Below are 9,036 nucleotides of genomic sequence, written 5' to 3'. Positions count from 1 at the left end.
AATCAAAGCCAAGAGGAAGACCAAGTGATGCATTCAGACCCACCTAACGCATCACTTGAAATGGACAAAGCGGAGCGGTACGCTATGATGCTTGAAGTGGAATTAGAAGAATATAGAGAAGAAGAAAGGATAATTGGCCCAAATGCGTCTCAATCACGTCAATCTGACGTGAATGGAGGACCCTTAAAATCAAAGAGAGTGACAAGGAAAACGAAATTAATATTGGAGGAAGAAGATGAGCAATCAGCATCCGATCCTGAAGATGCAACGCATGGGAGTTGCTCAAGGCACGATGCACTAGAGAAGGACTTGGAATACTACTAATCCGTGAGGTAAAGGAGAAAGAAGACAGCTCGCCAAAGGGAATTGGAGAATGAATTGAGAGAGCTAGCAAGGGAAGCCAAAGAACACGCAACAGGAAAACGCAAGGTAACCGACGCGTTACCTAAGAAGACCTCAGGAAGAAAGCGTCAATTAAGTGATATACTAGTAGAAAAGGGCTTCTTTCCTGAGCGCCACCCACTGCCAATATACATAACAGAAACAATAAACGCATTGGAATGGAGTCGTTTCGCATGTTCGACACCAACAAGTTTGACATGGAGAAGAACACAACCTACGTTGATGGGGTATTAGTGCGCTTCTCAGCCGACAAGATCAACGAAGTGTTCAACATTGACAATAATCCAGACGTGGAAGGTAATCGCATCTTGGAGCAGCCAACGCCAAGTCAACTGGAAGATTCGTTAAGAACGGTAGCCAAACCTGGAAGTAAGTGGCAAACACCTAGAAACGGAGCAAAGATGCTAGCTTCCAGGAACTTAACCCCAGATGCGAACATATGGTACTATCTGATCAAAAGGAGCATCATGCCTACAATGCATGATGAAACACCGTCAAAAGAACGCGTCCTGGCTACCTATTGTGTCATGCAATGCATCCCTTTAAATGTTGAAAGAATTATAAGGGATAAGATCAAGGCCATCAAGACTAAACCACGAGGGTAACTCTACTTCCCTTGACTGATCTATGCACTATGTGAACACAAGGACATCCTTCTGGGGGATGATCATGAAGAGATCGATGGTTTGATAGATATAAAGTTAGTAAGGCGTTTACATCATGGTTTGCCATATCAACCTGCCTTACCTACCAAAGAAGTGGCAACCAAACCTCGATCATCCAAATGCGCCCCCAAAAAAAGACGCATCCGATTGTTGAACACAGCGATGAAGCTTCAGAGTATGAAGAATATGAAGCCGAGCTTGATCTTACGGATGAAGAAGCGCAGCCAATTCTCAACCTTACTCTCCATGACTCACCAATGGCCCCACCAGAAGGGAGTCTTGATCAAACGCATCAAGAACCTACTCAGATAGATTAAGACATCCCTCATTCCCTTCCTTTTCCCCCATCAAGTCCAATTCCAAATTTTGTGCCTCCTCCAACCATCTATGAACTAATTGGATTAGGATCAAACAACACACCAAATTTTGAAGACCCAATTGGAAGAAATGAAGAACCAACACCTCCTCAATGCAACGCTGACTTAGAAGAGTTGAAAACTTCCATTAGTGATCAGCTCAGACTATTGACCACGTCCATCAAAGGTCTTCAGCAACAGAATCGGGTTCTAAGAGATTACCTAAGGCAGCAAACACGAAGGATGCAAGACCAATTCATTTATACAACACAATACATCAATCAGGTCTTGGTTGGGATGTTTGCTCTGCCTCCATTGCCTGCCCATCTTATCAACCCTTTGCGCTTTATGGATGAAGACCCTAGAGAAGAACGCAGAGATGACCGCCGGCACAATAGAGTTTTGGGGTGTTGGGTTATTTTGTATTTTGATTTAGTTGATGTTCTTTTGTATTTGCTTGACTTGTTTGTTTGTTTCATGTGAATCTATGAAAATGAATGAGAAGTTTCTATCATTTTGTTCCTTGCATTTGACCTTAGCATACTTTATTTTTGTTCTTTAGATATTTTCTAAGTCTTGTGCTTTGCCTGACCTCAATGATATCAACTATATGAAATCTATAAGTATAGAGTAGGCGTTAGAAAAATCAATAAAGCTTGAACTTCTCTAAAAAGACTATGTTTTCTTTCTAACGCATGCAAGCTTTAAGTCTTAAACTCCTTTCGGACTCTCAAAGCCTTTTTGAAATTTTGTTTTTCTTTTAGCAATGAGGATTTAGCTCGTCTCCAAATGGGATGAGTATAGCTCATCTCCAAATTTGGGGATGAGGAAAATTCGAGTTAATATGCATCAAACGAGTACATAAAAAAGAAAGGGAACAAAATAAGAAAAATGTTAAACGCAACTCTTCTGTCACTACTTTAAAAGAAAAACCTCAAAATGGCATGAGTTAAGTTGGAACAAACACTTAGCCGTAGTTGGATGCTCGCATGACACCTGTGGGGACAAGCCAAAACGAAGTTAAATCTCCTAGACCAACGCGTCCCATAGAACTCTATCTATTATGAAGAAATTATATCTTGAAACGCATGAATATTAGATATGAGTTAGTTGTGAAGGGTTCTCACTCGTAGTTGGATGCTCGCATGACACTTGTGGGGGCAAGCCAAAACGAAAGTGGGATACCTGGAACAACGCATGGGTAAGTGAATTCATATTTTTTTTTTCTTTTTATCTGGAATTTACTTTAAAAAGAGCATCTAACACATTGCTAGTTTAGAAAAAAAAAAAAAAATAGAATGTCTTGAGAAATGAAAGGAGTTATTGATAAAAGGTCTGCTGCATCTGAAACTAAACATTAGTCCTTTTAGAAAAGAGTTAATTTGAGTTACATTTTCAAAACTCTTGTCTCAAACTTATGAATGAATATGATGAGAGACGAACTCTGCACACCTAAGACAAAGGAGATAACAAAGAATTATTTTGGAATGCTTGAGGACAAGCATTGTTTAAATTTGGGGGTGGTGATAACTTTAGAAATACAAGTTATTTTTGCTTTTAAGTTGGAACAACTAAGGTTTTTAATGAAAAATTCTCCTCATTTTTAGAAGAAACGCATGGATTTATTCAAACATTAGCAAACTCATGCAAAAAAGTTTTATTACTAAATATCGTGGCATTAATGCATTGTATTGCACACGCATTAGAGAAGTGCCGTAGGGAAAGCTCTAACGCATGGGCCATGCATTGGAGGGAATTTAACACAGAGAAGATTCATTGATCCAGGCTGATTGTGTCACATCACCACTTGCAAGTATGGGCACGAGCAGCAGGCGGCGTCTGAAAAGCTTCCGAGAGTCAGATGGCGTCTGAAAAGCTTCCAAGAGTCAGACGACTGATCAGGGCATGGACTTTAATGCTGACTAGGGCATAGACTTTAATGCTGCCCATTCACAAGGTGGACATGACCAACGCCTATAAATAGATGAAGTCCCTCCAAAGTTTAGACAGTTAGAGTTAGTACAAAGAAACTATCAAGATTCTCTCTCTCTGTAATTAGCGTAGTCATAGTTTAAGCTGTGCTGTGGTGCCAAGATGATCAGAAGGGTTGAGAACCACCATAAGCGCCGGTAAGGGAGCGGAGGAAGCCAAGCTTGAGAAAGATACTTCGTCCAACTCCTATACAAGTGATTGTACACAACAGAATTGAGCCAAAGAGATATAAGAGATTGTACTCTACAGTTTGACTCAGTTCATTTCATATCATTTATCACTTTCATTGCATTTGATTGAATATTGCATTTGTAAAGACAATTTGCTTCTTTATAAAATTCATATATTTGATCCATCACATTTTACTATTGTTTATTTCTTGTTTATGTTGAATACATTTATACTTTATGCAAAACTTCATTTCAACGCTCAAGCCAATGTGATCAATTGGTGAAAGCATCCTTAGCTTAGATTATTCGAGAGAATAGATAAGTCGGCATCAAGTAGGATGCCTAGTACATCTAGAGATAGACTTACTGGTGTCTATTGCATTTTGTGTTAGACACATGCATCCTAGAAATAGGTTTTGCATGTTATTCGCATTGAGAAGTGATGAATAAAGTCTAACGCATAAACAAAAGATAAGAAAATCATCCCATCTCATCCACATCACATTCTTATTTGTGTACATTTATCTTAGACCGACGCATACCACTTACATTAAACTCCATTTTCGCATGATCCATCACTCACCACTTAACTCTTTTGTATCTTCTTGCACAGGCACAACATTTTAGTGTAAATAACACATTTCTCTTTATATATTTAGGAAAACCCCTACAATAGATATAACGCAAGGTCTGTGTTTGTTTAACTGAATCCCTGAGTTCGACCCTTGACTTGCCAGGAACCTAAATTAGATTTATACTTGGGTTTGGTTTAAGAAAACTTGAATGTCATTAGAAGGAGTGTCGTGCGTTCTGATTGCATTTCTCTAATGCACTAACTCGTTACAAATACTTAAACGCATCGAAGCATCAACGCATCATCTATACTTAGAATTTATTTTTCCAACCTATTTTATACAATACACTCCCAGCTTGAATCACGATAACAACAAACATGGATCAGTTGGCGCAGTGGATTATCTCAGCTAGGTTGGCACAATCTTAGCACTCTCATCATCTCCTACTTCTCTGTATTGATATTCAATAAATATATGGGGAAAAGTTACAAAAGGTTAGAGATAATTATGGATTACCTTTATTTTTATTTGAACTATATTTAATCTTGCATTGTTCTTGGGAACTTAAGCTCTTTATCAAGATTGTGTCTAGCACTCCTTGTAATCGAGACCAAAGTTAGGCAGTAAACTGACATCGAATAAACAAATAATCTATATCTTCCTCACAAATTTTACATAAATGAGGCTAATTGGGATTAAGATTGTAGCCTGGAAGTCTCTTTCGTAGATTGTCCATGTCGGTGATGCTTTTATGTAAGATGGTCCAAATTAAGAACTTCCATTTTTTTGGGATGGAAGTCTTCCAAAGATTTACTTAAGTCTTTTCATTGAAAGATTGTAACCCGTAAGCTAAGCACATTAATTACAAGCAATAATCTTTTGTGTTATATGATCATTCAATCAAATGGGTGAATCCAAATCCCTAGGCTAAGTTTTTTCTCAATTGGTATTCCGTTTTCAATTTTCACTAGTTATTTATATTCTCACAATTTATTTTCTCTTGCTATTTATATTAATTGCAATACAATAAAACCTCCCATTGGTTACCTTAAGAACATTGAACCATAACTATAGGAAAACACAAGCACTCCTTGTGTATAGTCCCGACCAAATATTAGTACTATTTTAGTTTGGGTTCGGAGTTTATAAATTTTATTTGATTGGATGAGAGGGGATTTGATACCCTTTCTCGGTCCATCAAATTTATAAATGAACTCAATTAAGGAGAATGAAATAAGAATGTGAATAACTTATAATTTTTGTATTATAGTTGCAATGAATTTTTTTTTTTGTGCAAAAAAAGGGGTTATTAAAATTGTCATTGTTGGAAATTTTCTTATCGTTTCTAAATTTTTCTAAGGTAGCTTCTGACAATTTTTGCAGTTGTCACAAATGATGTCTTAACATCTACCTCATACTTGTCTAATTACTACAGAATTGCTTATTTTCCTAAGCTGGAATTTATATAAAAAATATTTTTATTTCGTAATTTTTGAAATCTCTACAGAAATATATTGATTAATATTTTTCTTTTTATGGTGCATCTTATCTTTTAAAAAAGAAAAATATTTTTTTAACATTATTTCCTTAATTAGCCACAGTCTTTTTAAGGTGAATTATGATCTTTTTTGAGCATTGCTGCATTTGTTATTTAATAAGAAGAGTGTAATTCTTTGTGAGAAGATAGCGCACCATCGAGATTTTTCCTGGCAAACCATTTGTTCTTGACGATCGTTTTCTGCATCATGGGTTTTATCGATCTTTGCCTACTTTATTTCGTTGTGCGTAGCCTTTGGATAAATCGTTCAAAGAACTTGAAGACTCTACTTGTCTTAAAGAGAGCCTAAGGCTTGCTAAAGAGAATGGATTCTCAATCTTAGGTGGAGCCTAAGACTTCATACTCGAGAAGGTTTTCTGCATCTTAGGAAGGACCTAAGATTCATCAAATGAAAGGATTTCACTGAGTTGTAAGGAAGATAATCAAGTGGAGAGAAGTTTCATACATTGTCGGAAGCTGAAGTATTCAACACTAATAATATCACACTTAAGGGGAGCCTAAGTTTAATTGAGAAGGAGTCTCATATCTAGGGGGAGCCTAGGTGACTTGTGAGTTAGATGCTACATGAGTCACTATAGTAGTCAGAGTATTATAGATAAGTACTACGTTGTAATTACTTAACTCTTTAATATTAGTGGATTATCTTTCTTGGGCACATTGCTTCCCAAAATAGGTGGTTTATCATTGAACTAGGTTACCAATTTTCGTATGCTTTTACTTCTTTTCTTGTTGTTGGTATTTTGTTGTTACAGGTGCTTGTCATTGTTTGCCGTTTAACATTCATACTTCGAGTGATGAGTCATCCTTTCGCATTTTCAATTGATATCAGAGCAAGTCACATTTATCTCAAGTGTTTTGATCATGAACGGAATCAAAGAGGGTGGATCCATCACTCATCCCTCTGTCTTAGATGTAGCAAACTATTCTTATTGGAATGCTCAAATGAAGGCCTTTCTAAAGTTAATTGATAGAAAAACATGGAAGGCTATAGTTACTGGGTGGTCTCATCCAACTACTAAAACTGATGATAGGAAGGAAATCTTAAAACCAGAATTACAATCAACAGAAGCTAAAGATAAGGCGTTTTTGGGAAATTCTCGTGCTTTATATGACATATTTATTGGTGTGGATCGCAATATATTTAGACTAATTAATACATGCATTTCTGTAAAAGAGGCGTGAGATATTCTCATAGTTTCTCATGAAGGGACTTTAAAAGTCAAAATTTGAAGGTTGTCGTTGTTGAATTCAAAGTTTAAGAATCGTAAAAATGCAAGATGACAAGACTATTGCTAAATTCAATGCTTGTTTGCTCGATATTGGTAATGAATCTTTTGCTCTTGGAGAGAAAATTTAAAAAGAATGACTTGTCCAGAAGATGTTTAGGTCTCTTCCTAAGAAATTTGATATGAAAGTTACTACAATTGAGGAGGCTCAAGACATATCATCACTGAAAGTTGATGAACTATTTGACTCCTTACTAACTTTTGAAATGTCTTTGGATAGAAATCCTGAGAAGAAGAATAAGGTAATTGTTTTACAATCCTTAGTTGATGATGAGCATGATGATGCTGACAGAGAGTCTGAGGATTCCCTCGTTAAATATCTTTCATTACTTTTAAAATAATTCAATTGTGTTCTTAAACGATTTGGAAAGAAACCTGAATATTTAAATTCTAAAAATAATAGTCGGTGGCTCACATCCTATCAAGTAAGTCAGAATTCAAAGTAGTAGAATGAAGGCTGATAAGTCAGGTGCTTTAAATATTAAAAAAGAAAGATCATTCAAATGCAAGGAGTGTGAAGGCTATAGTTATTTCAACCAGAATGTCCTAATTTCTTGAAGAAGCAGGATAAAAGTTATGTTTTAACTTTGTCTGATGATGAGTCAGAAGACAATACTGACTCTGAGTAGGATGTCAAGAATTTTGTCAGTAACATCTCATCTAACACCTCTCTTGTGAGATTTCTATATATGATATGTATGTTGAGAATATTCACGACACGATCACTCATGGGTGTACGAATCCTTTCTATTAAGCTTTTTTTCTTAAATGGCAGGATGATCAAAAAGTCCTTGATGTGCAAAAAGAAAGAATTGAAACTCTGATGGACGACAATCTTCTTATGATCATTGTTGCAGATCTGAAGCGTGAACTTAACCAAGTTAAAGCCAAGAAAGAATCTGCTTGTAAAAATTTTAGAATTTCGAATACTAGTATTGAATCATTGGAGAAATTTTTGACAAAGGAAAATTTGGTTAGAGATAATTATAGGTTAGGCTTTTCAAGAGGTGATAATCTTTAGCATATACAATCTCAGTACAAAGGAAAGCAAAAGATTGTGTTTTTTAAAGCTCAGAATCTAGAGGCTTATGGCTTTATAGGTATTTCATTCCAAAAGCCGATCGTTTTTTTGGACCAAGACGGGTTTGTCAGTATTGTGGAATAGTGGGCCATATACGTCCATTTTTCTATCAATTATTAAAAATTCTTAAAACATTTGGCTATTCTAAAAGGATTTCTCACTTTTCGCTAAATAGTGCTCAAAGAAAGTCAGAAGTAAGATAGGTGTGGAGGTGTAATGTTGTGATGACTTCCTTCAGTTCTTCAACTAAAGAAGATTGGTATTTTGATAGTGGGAGCTCTCATCACATGACCGGTGATAAGAATTGTCTATCTGATATCAAACCTATCAACTTGAGAAAGGTAACCTTTGGTGATGGTGCTTCAGGGAAGATCATTGGAAAAATCAAACTAAATTTTCTAGGACTACTATCTTTGAATGATGTAATGTTGGTTGAATGGCTCACTGCCAACCTTATTAGCCTCAGCCAGTTATGTGATTAGGGTCTAAATGTAAGCTTTACAAAATATCGGTGTGTTATCATTGACAATGTCAAAGCTCTCATTATGACAGGTATGGGTGTTGGGATTGATACCCTAAATGGTTTGTAGTATATGAATAAGGCTGGGTACCTTATCCTGGTGACACTACGAGTGTGACCTGCTTTGTAGGTGTTACAATTGTTGTAAAGTGCTACAAATGATGTGATCCTGATTATTCATGTATTAGACATGCGAGCGGGGATATTCTATACAAAGGAGTTTGTACAAGATTGGACCACGAAATGTTTAGTCTCATTATATAATATCATTCATAATAGAGACTTTCATTTCACCAGGTTGACCATAGGTAACATGACCTTAATTCTGAGTGAGTTGTGAACTTCTATCTATGAGGGTGGTCCTTTGATTTGTATGGGTGAGAGTGGCCAAATCCTTAACTCAACAAGCTTTCCATTTTGGGGATAAGTCT

Source organism: Benincasa hispida, chromosome 1 (genome assembly GCF_009727055.1).
Source record: "Benincasa hispida cultivar B227 chromosome 1, ASM972705v1, whole genome shotgun sequence".
NCBI classification, from domain to species: Eukaryota; Viridiplantae; Streptophyta; class Magnoliopsida; order Cucurbitales; family Cucurbitaceae; genus Benincasa; species Benincasa hispida.
Note: the sequence above shows the minus strand (reverse complement) of the source record.